Raw genomic sequence first — 20,888 nt, 5'->3', positions numbered from 1 at the left:
CACGCAGAGGAGTCCTTCCATTACACAAGCCCTCTCTCTCATTCTGATTTTGCTAGCATATGATGTATAGAAGAGCATGGAAGTACTTGTGTGGGCTGCAGCAATCCTAGTTACAGATTCAGTAAGCTACCAGACAGACATGCCAAAGGGAGGGGGTGGAAGGTTAATACTGGCATAATCCTATTGCTCTTGGCCCATTCACCAAGTGAAACAAAATATGTAGAAGCCGCCACGCTTGACATGTTTATGGCACACGACTTTCAGATACTTATTGACATAAAGAGAAGAGGAGGAAGAAAACTCCTCCAAATTGATTGCAATTAATGTAATTAGTGCTTTCCAGTTTTTTCCTAGCCTGGTCCCTCTGTCTTAGAGACCTTCATTCGCTTAAACATTTATGTGTCTTCTTAATTACTTTTAGTGAGCCAGCAGTAAACAATAAATGCCTCTTTCTTACTCGTCATATGTTCCTAGAGGAAAACAGCGGCAGCACAGCTGGAGAATAGAAACCTCTGCTGTAACCTTCATCTGGACTAATCTCCTTGATACCAGTTGCTTTTGAGTCCAATTCGCATAACTGTTTAGAGGAATTATGTTCAGTCTGCATAAATATTGTGCTAGCCCAGCCTGAATGGGCAGTTGCCTGAAATGGTTTCCTAGTTCTGTACTATGCATCCACATACCAGTCGTCGTGCCATCAGTAAACAATGCAGTCTGCAGTTTTTGTGATCTCATCCCAGCAATGCCACTGATTCACTCTGTGACCTTGGACACAAAATGCCTTTGTCAATCTCACTGAGAAACAGGAGAAAACACTTTTCTGAGGAGATTCTTTTCCAGAGGATCTAATCTATTTCCATCTGTTAATGTTTGAAAACTCCTTTGGTAATGTAAGCACCATTGTTCTGGGAAGGCTGTGATTGAATCTCTTGTGCCTCAGTAATTCAAAACATAGCAGGGAAAAATAACTCGCTTTCTTGAGCGCTTAAAACCAATTTTTAAAGGAACACTTTCTCAAACTGCACACAAGGTAAAACACAGCCACAGATCACCCAAAGTGAAGTACTTTGAAGTTCCATTGATTTCAAGAGCATTTTTAATCAATAGGATTTCCAAGTACTGTACTAAGCTTTAGGTGATCAGTGTGGTCACAATTTCAGAAGGAATTCCTTATGCAGGTAGAACACTTTCAAAATATTGAAATGGTTTACTACTTATGGGCCTTCCCAATTCAAATGTCCAAGTATTTTGGAGTGAAAAGACTTAATGACTACTTTCCAATTCCATTTTGCCACCATCCATCCACCAACTGCCTTCCTTCTCTAACTCCAGGAGACCAGAGACATCTAATGGAAACATTTTGTATTGCAAGTTACATGATACCAACACAGAACAACTTTCTGTGCCGATCAAGGGTTCCACAGTCTGACTTTTAAAGCAGTTTTTTTCAAAAGAAATGTAACAGCAGTTTTTTCACCCCCTGAAAATGACTGTAAACCCACACTGACTACAAGCAATTTAAACACGACTCTCTTCTGCTTTCTATTCTTCATCAAAAATATTGTTCCAAACTGAGCCCGCTGTGTTCAGTGATAAAAGAACAGACCATCCAGGTGCATTTACTATCCTGTGAGACTCCCCTTAGGTTTTGCTTTCTCCATGAACCAGACAAAATGACAGTTGCCAAACACATGCCATTGCAAGTCTCCAGATAGGAAGTGACAGGTGGCCCAATCCTATGGATCTTTTATGACAGCTTCTATCCCAATACATTGTTGTCACACAAGGTCCAGAGCAGTGTTTCTCAAACTGTGGCTCGGGACCCACTAGGTGGATCGCGAGCCAATTTCAGGTGGGTCCCCATTCATTTCAATATTTTATTTTTAATATATTAGACTTGATGCTACCATAGCATGTGACTGCATCTGGGAAAATGTTACAGACCTGCACTTTTAACAGACTTATGTATATGCTTTTAACAATGATAGTAAATAGAACTTACTCCTGGGTAAGTATAGGTAGGATTGCAGCCTAGGATTGTTAAAAATTTCCCTGCTCGATGATATCGCTTCCAGTCATGACATCACTTCTGGTGGGTCCTGACAAGGCTCTTCTTCTAAAACGTGAGTCCTGATGCTAAATGTGTGAGAACCACTGGTCCATAGACACCACCGCCTGCTGCTGCAGCGCCCAGGCTGCACTGACCTTGGTAAGTTGGCATTGGGGATGCGTTGAGGGTGAGGAGGGGAGGATGGCAGGATACTGTTTGAGCAAGAGAGTGGATCCCAGGGCAGTTATCTCCTCTCCCAGTTTGTCTTGCCACTTTCCTCTCCTCAGACTTACACCAGCTACATAGCTGGCATCAGTTCAAGGAGACCCAAGGAGATCCAATGTACACAGCCAGGATGCCTCCCCAGAGGTAAGTGAACAATATTGTTCACTTACTGCTGGTTGGCCTTTTGGTTGCCCACACTACAGCTTATAGCAGTGGTTCTCAAAGTTTGAGGGAGCTTTACGCCCTCAGTAAGTCTCTGCAGGGGAGAGGCAAGGGCAGGGAAGCAATCCCCAGGATCGTGTCCCTAAGGGGGGGGCTTTCACTTGTACTCAGTGAAGGCTGCTGGAAGCTGCAGGAGGTGCAGAGAGCCTAGTGCAGCCCTCCTCAGGACTCCCCGAGGCTTAAAATCTTGAAACAGAGTGATTGCAATGCACCTCCTGCAAACAGGAAGCACTTTGTGACCGTTCTGTTTCAAGATTCCAAGCCTCGGGAGTCCTGCAGAGGGCTGCCCTGGGCTCCCCGCACCTCCTGCAGTCTCCATTGAGCACAAGTAAGTGAAAGCACCCCTCTTCGCCCCCTTAGGGACAAGATCCTGGGAATCACTTTCCTGCCTCTCGTCTTTCCTCACCCCTAAAAGGGACAGAGGAAGTGTTACACAGGCTGGTGGGTCACGACCCACCAGTTTGAGTACTACTGGCTTGCAGCATGCACTCTGTTGACACAGCTGGAAGCAATGGTGTGGCAGATGATAGGATTGGGCAGTGGGAGTTGTACAAGTAGAGTGTTCTGAGAACTAAAGCCTTTGTAGAGCGAGTGTATGAAGTGTTCCCATGACTCTTTAGCCTGTACCTCTTTTCCCTTGATAGCACTTCTATGATTGGCTTCCAAGGTTTTGCTGGTTCTCATAATGCTATACACTGTCCCTTGAAGAAGCAGTAACAGTTCCCAGGCAGTACTGTGAGAAAAGTAATACCTAGCCTACCCTTGCACTATTGCCCTGCACTACCTCCTGCACATGCATAAAGCCCAACATAAGGAGCAGCCTGGCATGACTTGCTAGGAATTGCTTGCTTGCTTATCTATAGTTTTATACTTCAACTGACGGAACATACCAAGATCCAGGTCTACAGAGTGTGCGTCTTGAGTACACTTCTGTACTGCAGCGAGTCATGGACTTCGCTCACAACAGGAGAAGAAGCTGAACATTTTCCACATGCGCTGCCTCTGACACATCCTCGGTACCACCTGGCAGGACAAAGTTCCAAACAACACAGTCCTGGAATGAGCTGGAATCCCCAGCGTGTATACACTGCTGAAACAGAGACGCCTGCATTGGCTCGGTCATGTCGTGAGAACGGGCAATGGTCAGATCCCAAAGGATCTCCTCTATGGAGAATTTATGCAGGGAAAGCGCCCTATGGGTAGACCACAGCTGCGCTACAAGGATATCTGCAAGAGGGATCTGAAAGCCTTAGGAATTAACCTCAACAGATGGGAAACCTTGGCCTCTGAGCGGCCCGCTTGGAGGCAGGCTGTGCAGCATGGCCTTTCCCAGTTTGAAGGGACACTTTGCCAACAGACTGAGGCAAAGAGGCAAAGAAGGAAGGCCCATAGCCAGGGAGACGGAACAGGGACACACTACACTTGCTCCCAGTGTGGAAGGGATTGTCACTCCCTAATCGGCCTTTTCTGCCACACTAGACGCTGTACCAGAACCACCATTCAGAGCGCGATACCATAGTCTTTTGAGACTGAAGGTTGCCAACAACAAACACTTCAACACACACCTTCAAGGAAAGGCTGGTAGTGCTTTGAAAATAATGAATTGAAGGCTCTTTAAAACGCATGTAGAAAAAGACAAACTCTCATGTGAGGCAGGGCTGGTAATTCCATAGACTTCAAAGAAGTTGCAAATGCTGGTGACTGATAGAATAACTGTCTGGTTTTTAGAAAATGTCACTTCAGGTTTCACTTCCTGACTCTGCCCCTCTCTATTTTAGCAAAATATGCTGAAATGTTTTGGTTTTTTCTGATGGGTTTTCATTCAGACCTATTTGTCCCTTTAATCTCTCCTCTGAACTTTCTGCTCCTTTAAACAATCAGTTTTGGTATAAAAACCCTTTAACTTTCAGTACCTTCTGGTTTGTTTACACAACCGAAGGACGAGTAGGTGATTGAGTTGAAATAAAAAGGAGGAAAAGAATCCCTGGTCAGATCAGAGGCTCTTGGTTCACTTCTGTTTCATCATGAGATAAGTGATCTTGTGAACAACAGTAGAGTAGTTTGTTTGTTTTCCCCCTAATGAGTGAGTGGAGTGGAGACTATTCTGCAAGCACAGCTATTTTCAACCTTTTTCATCTCATGACACATTAAGAAGATGCTAAAATCAAGGCACACCATCAGTTTTTTTGACAAGGTACACTGCACTGCTGATCGGGGGCTCACATCCCCAATGGCCCTACTAATATATGACCTTTCCCCAAATTCCTATGGTACACCTGCAGACCATTTGTGGCATACCAATGTGCCATGGCACAGTGGTTGAAAATCACTGAACAAGCACACAAATGTGATAGTGAATGACCCCAAATAGTGAGCATACTGGAGAATTCCTTAAACACACAAGTCAATTTCTTTCCATGTAGGAAAGGGAACTTGAGTCTACAACCACTAAAGGCCCACCCTGATGATGAAAAACTCAGACATTCATATTAGCTAGTACCTGTTCAACTCCTGTAACTGGATATGCTAGATTGTGGGACAGGGAAATCACCTTGCTATGAGGAGGAGATGGGTAGAACTTTTAGAGGGGATTATGAACATCAGGACTGAAGAATGTAGGAAAGTAGGAAAGGGGGATGTAGGAGAAAAGGAAAAACAGCACTGGTAGGCTTGCAGCCCATAGGCTTGCTGATAACTGCCACATTTAAAAGGACATATGCACACAAGTTGTGCTGCAGGTCAAAACCTAGTCTCTAATAAAAATTTTAAACACTTGTAATAATAAGCAAAAGCTTTTGCACAGTTCACTAATGTGGCATGGAGCACAGGAGTCTTATGGCCTGATCCTAATGCTGCTGGAGTAAGCGTTTTGGCAGTGCTAGGCAGCCAAAAAGTGCAACACACTGGGGCACGCAGGCTGGTTGCTATCAGAAGCAGCAAGTGGCTGGTCCCACGAGGCAGCAGACAGAGGAGGCCTGTTGCACCAGGGGGTCGTGCAGTGGGTGGGAGGGAGTTGGGGTGGGCAGAATGGGGCAATGAAAGGGGTGGGGAGGAGGGCAGATCAGGACCGGGAAGGGGTGGGTTTGGCGGTAGTGACATCTGCCGAATCCAGGCCTGCTTCCTGGATTCAATCCACCTTCACAGTCCACATGGACTTGCACCAGTGCTATCACTGGCACAGGTCTATCAATCAGCCTGAGTAGACCCAACGACCCTCCCTTGCCCCAAGGAGGCCTCAGAAGGCTGAAAATCCCCCATGGGATGCAGCAGGCACACCGTTAGTTCCACTGCATTGCCATGAGGGGAATTTCATTGGCTAGGGCTGCCCCTCATTGCTAGTTATATCATGAGCCCTATCTACAGTATATTTCATGCAGCATTCACCATGCAAAGGGGTGCTCTGGCTCAGGAATAACTCACATTTCCCAGTAAGTGTTAGGAAAATGTGATATCCTGGCAACAGAAACACCATCTTTATGTGAGTCATTCAGATATCATGCAACCAGTGAATGTCAATTGAACATTTACTTCAGGAAAAAGCTCCTATTCTGCAGGAGGTGTGGTCTGGGGGTAGAGCTGTCACCTTGCCTGAAAAAGCTAAGCAGGATCAAGCTTGGGTCTTGTTTTGGATGGGTGACCAGAAGCTGCTGGTTAGAGACAAAGAAATGTGAAGGAGTGTGGACTGTGAAGGAATCAACTGGCAAGATATGGATAACATCCTGAGAACCAGCTTTAGGGTGTTTTGCAGTTGCCTGTGGAGGCTTGGAAAGCGTAAGAGCTGTGCAGTCGGGACAACAACTGCACCATGAAGGAAAACATCTGGAAAAATTGAGGGCTTTATGAGTGTCTCTCCTAGAATAACACTTGTAAAAACCCCATTTGAAAAAATGGGGTTTAAACTACCTATGTAAACTACCTTGAATTTGCAAGACTCAAGTCTACAAGTCTAAGAGAAAGGCAGATCAGTGGTTCTCAAACTTTGAGGGAGCTACTCCATCAGTAAGTTCTTGCGGGTTAGGGGCTAGGGCAGCGACACAATCCTGGGATTGTGTCGCTAAGGGGGGTGAGGGGGGTGCTTTGCACTTACTTTTTACAATGTAGGGCTGCAGGAGGTGCAGGCAACCCTCTGCAGCACTCCCTGATGCTTGGAATCTGCAATCAAAGTGGGTGCAAAGCACCTCCTGCAAAATGGAAGTGCTTTGTGCCTGCCTGCCTGCCTGCCTCCCTCCCCTTACCCCACCCCCTTAAGGGGACAGGGAAGTTTTACACAAACTGGTGGGTCGTAACCCACCTGTTTGAGAACCACTGCAGTAGATAAATATACAGTAATAAATAAATAAATACTCTGGAAGAGATTCAGATGTCCTTAATCAAGCTATTTGTCAACACCTTTTTGAAAGCAGGAACCTCAAACTGGCCACTGTGGGTCAGCTAAGGAATGAGTAAAGCTGAATAAATGGAAAACAGCAATCTTTCTGCAGGAAGTGAAGACGGTGTGACTCAATTTGAAATCCCCCCCAACAGCTTCAAATGGTGACTCATCATTTATTATAGCCACGCTTATTCACACTCTCCATCCAAGAAATTCCAGTACATCAGTAATAATAACCAAGCATTCATTAAGATGTTTGAAATACTGCATTCAACCTGAACCATGCAATCATGTGCATTAGCATATATTTTCATATTATTCTGAACTTAAAATTTTAGTTTTTGTAAGACTCATTTTAGCCAGGGAAGGTTTGATTGCAGATTGTGTGGCAGAGCATAAGCCTGAAAAGGGGAAGCTGTTGTATTTCCCCTGATTCCCAGAACATCAACCAAATTCGTTGTTCCCCAGTCTTAGCAAAATGGGCCTGCTTCTGGTTACTTGAGTAGTATCCCTTTAACCATTGGACAAGTACTGTATAAAAAGTACTTCTGAATAGGAAATTATAGGGTACTTGCACATCAGCCATCAGATATGATCATCCTGCACACATGTATTTTGCTGCTATTTCCATATTCAAAGTTTTCCATGTATGCATGTATACAGCATACATGGAAACTTATCAAAGCCCTTCTTAGATACTAACATACAGAGGTACAGGCAAGGTATCTATGAAATGATTACACTGAGCAAATGTGTTTCATAGAAACCATAAAGCACGGTTTCCTATTCCTTATATTTAATCTTCTGCCTCTCAGGCTGATTCACGCACACATGACAGTACACTGCTTGGTTTAGCAGTACTTGATTACTCAATACCTGCAGCTGAATATGTGAATCCATCTCATACTGCAGTCATCAGGTGAAGGACATGAATGTATGAAGCCTCCTCCAATGTTCAGGTCCACTGTTCAGGTCTAGGATGCAACCAAGGAGTGTGGTGGGACAGATAATCTAGCTACCAGTGAAAACAATCTTACCCATCATTTATGCCAGCCAAACGCTTATTCCACCTATGTAAATAGCTTTATGGCTATTGTAAACATGACTAGGAGAATGCGCAGGGCCTGGCTGCTGCTGCAAGTGACGAGTGACTGGGTCCATGTAAAGACAGATGCAAGATGCCCATTGGTACAGGTAAGCCAGCGCAGGGGGTTGAAGGGAGGCAGGGAGGGAGATGAACAGGACAGGGGGCAGGGAGGAGAGCAGATGAGGCCCAGTAGAGGGTGATTTGGCAGCAGTAGTACATGCCAAATACTGACCCCTTTCCTGGGCCTGATCTGCCTTCACAGATCACCTCAAACTTACGCCAGCAATTGAGCTAGCACAGGTCTGAGTTGACCCATAGTGGCTGCTGGGGCTTACTCCAGGGCAAGGCAGGCCTGGGCATGGGGCAGACGGGGCAAAAGCCCCAGGCGCTGAGCCAGGCAGCCTGGACAGGGGCACTGAAGCTGAAGCTGCAGACCCCCTCCCCCACACCTCCCTTTGCCCCCCCAACCTCCCTTTGTGGGGAGGGCAAGCTGGCTCCCCTGCGGTTACTGCCCCCACCACCACCACCACTCTGTTGCTGCCCCACCTGCTCCATGCCTGTGTTTCTCTGCAGAGGTCTGTGTTTTATTTCCCTTCCCCAAGTCTCCAGCCGGCTCAGCCAATCAGCATCCAGCAGGCTCCTAGTTTTTTTCTTTGGAATGGCTCAGGGCACTTCACTGGCTGATCCTCAGCCAATCATGAGCTGCCCTCCTCCTGTGGTCTCCCCCCACCCATTCATTCTCTATTCCCATCATGCTGGCTGACTGCCTGCTCCTGACTCCAGCCAGGTCTACTCAAAAGGAAGTCCTATTTTGTTCAATGGGGCTTACTCTCAGGAAAGTGTGGGCAGGATTGCAGCCTTTGTTGGCACCAACTGGAGGGTAGTTTAAAAGAATACCCTCCTGTTGCAAGTACTGCTTTGCTCAACAAGGGGAGGGGCAGGAGAATTGGATTATTTAGCTTTCTCCCCAAAAAAACTTAGTTATATATAAAAATTTTCTTGTTTGTGAAGTGAGTAGTACAGCACATGCTGGCCACTAATATAGACCACTGAGCATTTATAATTTGGGGAGGAGGGAGACAGAACTGGATTATTTAGCTTTTTTAAAAAAAATTATTTTCTTGTTTGAGAAAATGAGCAGTAGCAAGGTCTTGCAGTCACCCCCTCCCTGCCAATATTTCTCTACCCAGCATGTAATTAGTCTGTGGAACTCCTTGCCACAGGAAGTAGTGATGGCAGCTTCCCTAGATGCCTTTAAGAGGGGACTGGACAAATTTCTGGAGGAAAAGTTCATTACAAGTTACAAGTCATAGTAGGTATGAGCAAGTTCTTGGTTTTAGAGGCAGGCTCCCTCTGATTGCCAGATGCAGGAGAGGGCACCAGGACGCAGATTGTGTCTGCTGTCTAGTGTGCTCCCTGAAGCATTTGGCGGGCCACTGTGAGAAGCCACTAAACATTCATAATCTGCTGAGAGGCAGGGAATTGGGTGTCTATTATTACACTGTTATTCTGTGCTACTGTTAATAATAATAAATATATATGCAGTAAAAAATTAAGACCTGAACTTAATGAGTCCTGCTGCTGATCAGGGCCTAGGAGAGGGGGATAAAGGGGGTAATTTGTACCTGGGCCCAGAGTCAGAAAGGGGGCCCAGGAACCAAAGGAGGGGGCCCAGATAGTTCTTGGGATATTATGTTTTCCAATCTCACCCAAACTCACTGCCTGCACATGATGCTGGGGGCACAACCACACACATGAAATGGCAACTGCTGCTACAAGCCATGTACACCGGGCCCAGGAATGCATCCATGACCCGCCCTAACAGAATCAAATCTGGGGGGAAACTGGCCTGCTGCAGTAGCTTTTTGGCTTGTGGATCCCATAACCATGAAGGAGCGTATAGGGCAGTGATTTTCAACCTTTTCCATCTCCTGGCACACTGTCAAGGCACTAAAATTGTCAAGGCACACCATCAGGTTTTTGATAATTGCCAAGGCACACCATGCTGCCAATGGGGGTTCACATCCCCATTGGCCCTAATAATAAATGACTGTGGCACACCTAGGAACCACTCGCGGCACACCAATGTGCCATGGCACAGTGGTTGACAATGGCTGGTACAGGGGTTCAGGGACACAGTTGCAGGGCTAGGCTGCTGCAGAAGTTCATTTTGGTGCACACTGTCCATTCTAGTGTGAACTCAAATATGAAGATGCAAATTTTCTGCAATGGACTTTCTATATTTCAAAGATTTTAGAGAGACTTAGGAGTGTGTTTGGGTTTCCATATTATTTTATCTAGCTGCTAATGCCGCATGGTCGGGTAGACCTGGGCTCCGCATCAGGAAGCCTGGAAGACCTGGGCTCCAAAGACTGTTCTGGCTGTCAGCACCCTCCCCCGGCTTATTATTATTATTATTATTATTATTATTATTATTATTATTATTATTAACAGTATTTATATAGCACTTTTCAACTAAAAGTTCACAAAGCGGTTTACAGAGAAAAATCAAATAACTAAATGGCTCCCTGTCCCAAAAGGGCTCACAATCTAAAAAGATGCAACAGGGGGCTTATTTGGCCCCCTGTTCTGCCTGCCCCCATTGCCCCCTCCTCCTTTGGGAAGGGGCCCAAAAGAAACTTTGTACCCCCTGATAAAATTCTTCTCAGAGGCCCTGCTACTGATGCTTTATTCTAATACTCCAACTCCAATGCTCCTTTCTGTTGTTTCACATAAACAAATCATGCATTTGCTTGTTACAGTGCTGTGTTCCGTAATACGCTATTGTGCTATCCTGGCCTTTACTGTTATTTAGCTTACCACTTAGGCAGCTATCTGTGGAAACAGAGATAAAGAAAGCAGGACTGAATTGGCCTTGCCTTGGGTTGATTCACACAGGTATCTTCTGCTGGCCTTGTGGTTTTCACCATGCCCAGAAGTATGGGTTTGCTTGCTACAGTGGTGTAGCCTTGAAATCATTTATCAGATGTGAGACGGCTAATGCTGCTGTGTTGTGCTGCTTCTCCAATGTAGTGGTGTCTGCCTTACGCTGCTTTCTGTGGGAAATGGAGATGCTAGATTGGCCTTGCCCTGGCTTGTTTCCAGTATGGCTTGTTTCCATGCTCTCTTGTGAACCACTTACACAAGTCTCTTGCTTTCAGTGAACTCACATGCACATGCCTGTTTTGCTGTCAGTGTCTCACTAACACTGCAAATCTGGTGGTTTTAAGCAGTAAATATCTATGTTGCTCTCAGTGTGTTCAGCAGGGTTCTTCCCTGTGCTCTCAAGCAGTCCAGTGCTGCAAATCGAGCCTTTTGTGCAACATTAATATGCTGCTGTGCTGCTTGTCCAATGTGGCGCTGTCTATCTTAGGCAGCTATGTATCAGGCAGCTTTTTAAAATCACATAGTTTTGCAAATAATAAGTGTAACTAATTAATTAATTAAATTAATTAATTGAAGGGGGGGCCAAAATTTTAGTTTGCCCTGGTTGACAGATGGCCTAGGTAAGTCACTGGAATGAATGTTCCTTGCCCCAAGAAGTGGCCAAAACTCCTTGTGGGATACTGTGGTAGCCATGCCAGAGTTGCTGCATCACCACATGGGGAGTTAGGATTGGGCTGAAACTCTAGCTGTAGGAACAGACCTCACATGTGAAAGATGCAGGGCCGTCCCAGTCATGGATGGACTAAACTGGCTATTTCCAGAGATGAGCTGGAGGGGACAGTGAATTGACAAGCAGTGTCCAGCATCCCACACCTGAGCCTGCCTGCAGCCTCCTCTGGCCCACTAGTCTGAATGCTAGTCCTTGTGGTGGCAACACCTCTTAGGATTGGGCTGTAAGCAATCCTAGGCAAGCCATTACTTCTCAGCATCAGCAACCCCAACTGCAATACAAGGAGAATAGCACTTACCATGCAGGGTTGTTGTAAGGATTACATCATTGTGATATGTATGAAGTGCTTTGCACACTCAAAAATCGCTAGGCAAATGCTATATATTAGTATTATGGAATATGGGGATCTTTATTTCCTTAGTTCTGTCCTTTGTAAAACAAAGTGAAACAAAAATTGTAAATATCTTGTAAAAGAGAGGGCAATATCTAAATCTAAATGAACTAATGAATTAATTCATGGGATTTCTGGGTCCCTTGTAACTTTGTCCCTCAACATGTCAGGGAATGTCCAGAAAATCCAAATGTTTCCTCCTTACCCATGAGTACTGGGCAAATCTTGCTTCTGTGCCAGCAAAGTCTAGCACCTTCTTGTTGGTCATTTAGAGACACAAGAGAAAGCTACCACCCAAGGATAATTGCCTTGGGAGAAATGAATCTATTTTCAGCCAAATGGAGTCATGTAAGCCACAGCAGAAAACCCCATGTGAGTACTACCATCTTTAGGCACAAAAGTGATTGGAAATGCCCTTACCACTAAGCAGAGTGCCAAGAAGTAGGAACCAAACTGAAGTTTTCCAAAGTCTACCACCTTCCAACCTGCCTCAGGCTCTGGCACTTTTAAGACTTGTGAGTCAAAGAGATTCTAGCAAAGGACTCTTCCCCAGGAGGTTGCCTTGGGCTGTACGCAGATGACAGTTTTTCAGAGACTTGGAAGTGGCACTGTAGGGCAGTCATTGCCCCGGATACACACGTTCAGTTGCTTGCATCCTGGCATGGTCACTGGTCAAAACAGTTTTGCAGGTTTTCAGAGCACTTCAAGCTGCGTTCCAAAGAAACAGAAACTGGCCTTATGCGATTACAATAGACATGTCTGCCTTCTGGTGAGAGAACCCTCCAACAGGACAAATCTCACCCAGGATGCAAAATGTGACTCAAGCTTCTGCTAGGAATGGGCAGCAGTCTCAACACCCATAGCCCACTCCTACAAGGGGCTTTAAAATAAAGAAACACTAAAGTCTTCAGGAATACAACTTCTACACAGAATTCCAGGCATGCAGAATAACTGAGGAGGTATGGTGCTGACTATAAGGTCCCGATTCTTCTCAAGAGTGAAATTGCTGTGACTAAACCCTGCCACTACTTGTTGTTTGTACACAATTCATTATCCTCTACTTGGAACAGTTCACATAAATTTTCTTCTTTGCAGAACAAAAAATAACCCTAATGGTTTGCAATTATTCAGAACAGTGTCTATGGTGCACAGTGAAATGCATTTCTGCCGCTACCAAGCACAGAAATGACGGTACACAAGAATTAATTTGAAACACATCTCAAGTTTGTTAAGGTCCAGTCATCCTGGAAGTACCAGGAAGTACCATCCTGGAAGTACCAATGAGAACTGCCACATACAATTTAGGAGACAGACAGGTCTCCAATCATAAAAGTTGTCTATCAGGAGTTTGAAGTGGAGGGGAGAGATCTCATTCAATATCTTCTCATGGAGTCTACTGCAATACTTGATTTCCCTCCTAATCTATGCCAGATTTGTGCTTAATCCAGACTTAAAACTCATTTGTTCTATCATTCTTTCTGCCACACAATGTGCATCTAATGTAATAAGAAACATAAGAAACAAATGTAATAAAAAACATTACAATACATGTAATGTAATCTTATTATGGTCATCTCTTGAGAGAGCACACTTGATGCTTTCAGGATATTCTATAATGGTCAGTCAGAATAACTGGTCAAGGAATAAATAAGGCACTTTATTTTGTCATGCATCGTAATTTGATTTTTAATAAGGATTCAGATGAGTTGACTGTCACAGTCTCCATTCTGCACCTGGGCACAGAACAAAAAATTCACAGAACATAGTATATTTGTCAGCATCTAGATTCCAGTGGAACAAAGAACTTGATTCAGTAACAGAGAAACATTCCTCCCTTATCCCTCCCCAGAGTTCTGATTCACTTTGCACCCCCCCAAACGTGAATTGTAATTGGATTTCACAGCCTACTGTAGACTCTAACAACATCAGCATTTTGTTGCTTGCAATGACAGCTTCTTGTATGGATCTGTCTTCCCAAGAATCAGAAGAGAGCTTGTGCTTGGAATTTGAGACAAGCTTGTGTTGATGTTGTGGAAAGTGTTTTGTGAGAAGAAAGTTAACATTTCACAATAGCATCTGTAGTCTCTGACAAGTTTGTCGGCAGTTGGAAAACCCTAGACTAACAGTCCAATCCTATCCTCAAGTATCTCCACGTACATCAGCACAATGACAGCCCCACTGAAGCAGAAATATACCCACCAACGGCTGTGCCATGGATGCTGGTGCAACACTGGAAAAAAATAATGCGCCAGTGTAACTTGGATGATAGTGCAGCACCACTGTTGGAGAGGCCAAAATTGGGGGATAAGATGGGAAGGAGATGGGTAAGACAAGGAGGAATCAAAGGGACCTAACCCCTGTTCAAATGATAGGCATGCCCTCCAAAGCTGAAAAAATACAACACTAATGGTAGAGAGGACTCTCTGCTCCCAGGCAGGGTGAACTGATACAATGGAGAATAGAGTACACAGAAGAAGGTCGAGGGAAATATAGAAGAGGGAAATTTGATAGGTGCAGCTTCTATGTTGAGCTGCACCCTTCAATTCCTTCTTTTATACACTGGCTAAAGGTATAGGTACTCTGTCCTCCATTGTATCTGGTCACCCTGCTCCCATAGTCCAAAGCTCTGGGTTCCTCTGTGGTTATCATATCCTAGTTCTCTGCTGCCATGATGTACAGTAGACAATTGCAGAGGAATAGGGAGGGCAGGCATACTAACAACCACACTAGAAGGTACCAGGAATGAAACCAAGGGCATGGGGTGTGTGGAGATGTAGTTATAAGGGTGAGATGCTGCAATGGGCACCCTGTGTCACATACCAGTTCAGTGGTTGGTCCATCAATGGCCTAGCAATGATTGGAAAGCTCCCTCTGACAAGTAAATGTGCTACAGCCTGCCAGCCAGCCAGCCAGATGTACCTTTGTGTGGTGATGTAAGGCATTAAATGCTGGATGAGGTGCTCTACACCTTTCTACTGCTGTGGCTGGGTGGGTAGAGAGCAGTGTTGTGGAGTAGCTCAAGTGGGTTCTGGGCCTAACTTTCCCTCTTTTTTTGTCCCTGCCATGGGTGTTTCTGGCCAATCAAGTGAAAGATGAGAGCCTTGGCTGGGTTCAAATCCACCTGGCTTAGCTCCCAGCCTGGATCTTTGTACAATGAGCTACCACCAGCACCTTACTTTGCCTGAATTCTGTTGACGTGAATTGTCCCAGTCCCTCCCCTGGGAAAAACGGTTCCTTCCAGATGGTGAATACGCCCCCCCCCCACGAACTCAAACACTTGCCATGGCAAGATGTTTGTTTTATATTGCTGCCCTCTTTTGAAGGAGCAATTTTTCTACTCATGACATGCTGACCTAAAAAAAATATTCCTTGGATGCATGTATTTGTTTGAGTGGGATAAGGGGCCTTATACCCTGGGTACAGAGATTCTAGCAGTTCTTTGCTTTTATCCCTTTGCTGCCAATGCCACAATAGCTCCTGTAGGGGGTCGGGTGCTGTGGCATTCTTGTACCATGTATGTGTGGTGTCTTTGGGACATCCTCCCATAGTTGGTGATGGTGCCTGTTGCTGTATTGCTCATTCCTAGAGGCTGACAAGGGGTGTCCCTGCCAACAATGATTGCTCATGGGCCTTGCACTTGTCACCACCCCTTGCTCAGTTCACTGATTCTCTGGCCACTAGTATTGTGACTGCATGGATACAGTGATTGGCTCCTTGGATGCTGCACAGACATTACACTGATGACACACCAACATCACACCAGTGACCTCCTCCTGCTTCTCCCTTTCTGTTCAGGCTTAGGATATGCAGTCATTGTACCAGTGTCAGTGCAATATCAGGATTGGGCCATCAGAGACTAATGGCTCAGTCCTATGTGGGAATGGCATGTTGGATGCAGGGCCACTGGAGCAATGTGCTACATCCAATGCACTGTCTGCATCCTGCTGCCTGTGGCACTTGGCTTTCTAGCTACTGCATGGGTGCACATTTTGCTCCCTGTTGCGTATATGCAACGTTGGGCAGAAACGGCTTCAGCTAGAGTACCTGGTGGTATGCTGATGTTTATATACAGGTATCTTATCACTCCCTTGCAACTGGCATTCAGAGATAGGTTACTTCTAAAACTTGGAAGTTGCATATAGTCATTGTGGCTTGTAACCCATGATGGACATTTTTCCATCAATCTGTTCAATCCCCTTTTAAAGGCATCTAGGCATTGGGTAGGGGAACATTTCCTTTTGTCTGTTCTAACTCATCAATCAACATTAATGGATGTGCCCTGGTTCTGGTGTTGTGTGGGAAAGAAAATAACTTCATCTATTCACTCTGTCCATCTCATGCATAATTTTATATGTCTCACAGCCCAATCCTACCCCTGCACTTATGCAGGCGGGCCAATGAGTTGTGAGCTGCATTCCACATTGGAGTTTTGGGTCCCAGAGTCCTTCTTGATGTAAGGGAACATTTGTTCTCTTACCCTGGAGCAAGTAGTCTCTGCTGCCCCAATAAGTCTACTCAGACCTGCACCAACTACTTTGCTGGTGCAAGTCTGAGTGGATCCAGGTCAGTGGATCAAAGCCAGGAGGAGAATAGAATATTGGTGGTGCCACTGCTGCAGATACCACAATCCACAGTTCATGCTTGTAACCACCACTATACATCAGGTACAATGACAGTGTGCTCATCATCCCTATATTAAATCAAATATAATTCTGATTGGAGAAATATGTAAAAACAACCCTCAAATTATCCCAATTCTGCAAGGGCAACCACATTTAAACTGTTTCTTGAATTAAAAACAGGGAAAAGCAGAATGTTCCAGTGAATGTAGACATTTTTTAACCACAGCAGTTTGTACAAGGATTTGACAAGGGACTAACGTCCTTAAAATCATAACATACCACCTAAAGACATGCCTTGACGACATGAATGCATAACACATCAGGTCTGAAGGAGCCAATTACGTCCAGACATTGCCCTGTACTTACTCCATAACAAGACAGCATTATTTCAGGGTATGACACAGATAGTGTTTCGTTTTAAAACCTGTTTCTTGGTCTGTTAACTTATGCTTTTTAAACTAGAATGGCTTCCCACTGTAATTTTGTTAATGTTATGCAAAAATAGAAAAGGCTTTTATTTTCACTTTCAAGGAAAATTGTTCTGGGGCAATAACCGTGCATGAAGTATTTCATACTGGAAAAATTATGGTGTTTTTTTCTAATGAAGGATCTTATCAATGAGTGACAATGGGAGCACAATACATATTCATTTGCAGTACAATTGTTAAAGGAAGAATTGCTTTTATTAATTTTATATTGTTGCAATTAAACCTCCAGCATGCAATGTTTCAGACCTAAATCATGTTGTGCCAAAATTTGATGGATAAAAAGAATGTGGCCTAAGAGCTCTCGTACAAATCTCACAGTAGTAGGAAAGGTTGAAAACACACAAAAAGGAAAACACAGCTGTACTGTATCTTGCAGTGGTGGCCCCAGAAAAAAATATATTGAGAGAGGGCAATGAGGGGAAGGGGCACGTGTATTTCTGGAAAGTGGAGTGAACTTTGTGCTACGTGTTCGATTTCTGAAAGGATAACAACAATAGATTTTACATTAATGCTCCGATCCTAAGCATAAATGGAAGTGAGCCCAGCTTGAACTGCTTTTAATATGTACTTGGGGCACTGGAAAAGTACCTTTTCTTCAAGTACTTACTGGGGTCCAGGAATGGGGAGACATGGAGAAAAGCTACTTGTCTGGGGGAGCACTAGCCCCTCTTGCCCCTTTTCCAGTGTTATTTATGACTCTCTGGGCCAAAATATTGTATAAAATATTCTCAGTGACTTCTGTGACTCTTCACTCTGTTGCAAATGCTTCAACATTCTTAGACATTCAACATCCTTTCCCTCTTGTCAAATCACTGTGAGGAAGCTGAGAATAAAGACTTGCCTGAGGTCATCCAACAAATTCCATGGCTGTGCAGAGATATGAACCTGAGATTTTTACATTCATCCAAATACATTGGCTTGTATCCGAAGTTCCTCCTATTCCAAGGCCACGGTGGAGAAGTTCCTTTCTATGAGCTTCCTTTTGCATATGTTGCTTGGTCTGCAACCCATTTTTTTATCACAGTACTTAAGATTTTAGGGTACATATGCACACATTCATAATCAAGCAGGAGAATCTAACAGCCCAATTCGGTTGGAATTCCCCCACGCCTATGCAATGGGGCAAGCATGGCTTGTGCTGTACCCTGTAGAGCTAGATTTCCCAACCCATGGTCCGCGGACCACTGGTGGACCGCAGCATCCCCGCAGGTGGTCCGCAATGGTTCTCTGGTGAAAAAAGAAAAAAAAATGCCCTTCCAGGCAGAAAAAAGCCTTTTTTTTCAGCTACTGTCCACGTCATTCAAAATGGCACAAATAATTGCAAAAACAAATAAATCACACACACTCAGTGAGTCAGTAGTGAAGCCTTGCTGCTGACCGCTGTCGAAGATGTTCTTGGTGAGGAAGCAAAAAAGAAAATGCAAGAAATTCCATTGTCAAACAACACAGTGAAGGTCGAATTAAAAAAATGTTGCATGATATTGAAGAGCAGCTTCTGGTAAAAATTAAAAATTCACCTTATTTTGCTCTGCAGCTTGATGAGACTACTGACATTGAACAGTGTTGCCAATTACTAGTCTTTGTCCGATTTTTAGACAAGGACAACACAATCAAAGAAGTCGAGAGAACTGGAAACTACATCAAAAGGATCAGATGTTATGAAAATAATCAGTGATTATTTTGAGAAGCATGGGATTATGTGGAAAAAGCTTGCTGGTTTTTGTACAGATGGAGCTCCTGCTATGCTAGGATCACGCTCGGGTCTAGCAACATTGGTGAAAGAGAAGAACTGCTTGACGTTGACAACACACTGCATCATTCATCGCCAAGCGTTAGCTTCCAAAACATTGCCGGAAGACTTGGCTAATACAATGAAACTGGCCATAACAATGGTGAACACTGTCAAAAGCAGTTCCCTTGATACATGTGTGTTCAAAAAATTGTGTGCTGATTTAGACGCTGAGCATGAAATACTACTTTTTCACACCGAAGTTTGTTGGCTTTCCAAAGGAAACATGTTGGGACGATTATATGAGCTCAGGGAGGAGCTGAAGGTATTTTTAATTGAGAAAAACATGAATGATTTGTTGGAGCAGTTTTGTGATCCAAAATTCCAGATGCGTCTGGCCTATCTTGTGGACATTTTTTACATTTAAACAAGCTAAGTTTGCAGCTGCAAGGTTCTGGAAATAAAACATTGGAAGGCACATGAAAACATCTTCATGTTTCAAGACAAACTTTGCTAATTTGTTTGCAAAATTGAATTATGGATAGATAAAGTCAAGGCAAAGAACTATTTCGCTTTTCAAACGCTGAAAACCCTTGTTGACGACAAGAGTTATACTTCTATCATAGCAGAAGTCCAAGGAAGCATTCTGCGCCACCTGCAAATGCTTAAAGATGAATTCATTTGATACTTCCCAGAATGCTACAGAGTTGAAGTGGAAGCGATCCGGAAAGTGATTCAAAACCCTTTCACCATCAAAGTTGGGGAACTGCCCGATGAAATTCAGGAAGAGGTCATCGAATTACAAACTGACAGCAACTGCAAGGAAGCTTTTGGATCTGGCACAAACCTCGAGGAATTCTGGTGCAAAAAGGCAGTTTCTTATTCTCAACTTCGGAAAATTGCCTTGCGGTACCTTGTTGTGTTTTCAACAACCTTTTTGCATGAACAGGGATTTTCTAGTCTGCTAATGATGAAAAATAAGCAGAGGAATCGGTTGGACCCTAGTGATGACATGCATGTAGCTTTGAGCAGCAGTATAAACCCAAGAATTTCACAACTAGTGAAGCAAATGCAAGCACAACCATCACATTAATTATGAAATAATCTTATGTATTACAAATTTAATTGTATTTTTTGTGTGCAGGGGGGGGTTGCATGTGGTCCCTGCTGTCTCCAAATTTTGCCTTAGTGCTCCCTGAGCTCCTAAAGGTTGGGAACCACTGCTGTAGAGGAATTTAGTAATCTGGAAGCCTCCTCGAAGTAAAGGGACATACCGAGTGTTGCCTTTAATGTCAGCCATAAAGAACCTTACATTGATGGAATGCTTGTGTCAGGCCTGCATAGGATGGTGGCCCTAGAAAATAAAAGACTTCATGCATGTTCAGAGTGCACGTCCCTCACCTCTGAGAAAACACAATCCATTCCCAAACAGTTGGGATTAGGGTGAACATCAGAAAGTACAACGTCCGATAGAAACCCAGCACCCTTCATCTTTCCCATCTCTCTGTGCCTTGCAGCAACTGATAACAACCAGTATTTCATCATCTTCCAGGTGGCATACTTCAACCAATATGGAATGGGTCAGACAAAGTATTCTATAGCTTTAAAATGCAATGTTCTTTGGTTCCTCACTTTGGGAGACTGCTTACTGCCCTCTCCTGTCATGCTCACTGGTATTCTGATTTTTTGCTAGGTTTGGGCTCAGGAGAAAATCAGAAGAAACTTTTCATTCCAATTGTTTTCTCAAACTGCAGAATAAAATTAAAGCTGTGGTTAGAAAGCAAGAAGAGGATTTTATAGCATGGAAAAGCCCTTAGCCGGGACAATTTCAGTATAATTTCAACACAAGAGCATGGGGGAGAAGGGGGGAATTTATAATGAAAACAAACAAGGCAAGCATTACATATTTCCCTAGGCTTTTCGGCAGCGGAGAAGAACCAACTGGTTTCCCCTCCCACACACATGCATTTCCATAAAACCTTCTTGTGCGATGGCCAGGAGGACTGACTCCTGCTTAATTGTGCATCATCATTACACCGCAAGAGCTCATCAAGATAGGAAGTTTGACTATTGGTTTTTAATTCTG

The 20,888-nt window shown here is 44.3% G+C and overlaps 1 pseudogene; it reads left to right on the top strand.

Moving 5' to 3' along the window:
- The first annotated feature begins 18,201 nt into the window (after positions 1-18,201).
- Positions 18,202-19,229, top strand: LOC136645053 (protein FAM200C-like; annotated as a pseudogene).
- The last annotated feature ends 1,659 nt before the right edge of the window (positions 19,230-20,888 follow it).

Source organism: Tiliqua scincoides, chromosome 3 (genome assembly GCF_035046505.1).
Source record: "Tiliqua scincoides isolate rTilSci1 chromosome 3, rTilSci1.hap2, whole genome shotgun sequence".
Taxonomy (NCBI): Eukaryota; Metazoa; Chordata; class Lepidosauria; order Squamata; family Scincidae; genus Tiliqua; species Tiliqua scincoides.
The sequence above is the reverse complement of the archived record's forward strand: the minus strand, read 5'-3'. Positions and strand labels throughout refer to the sequence as shown.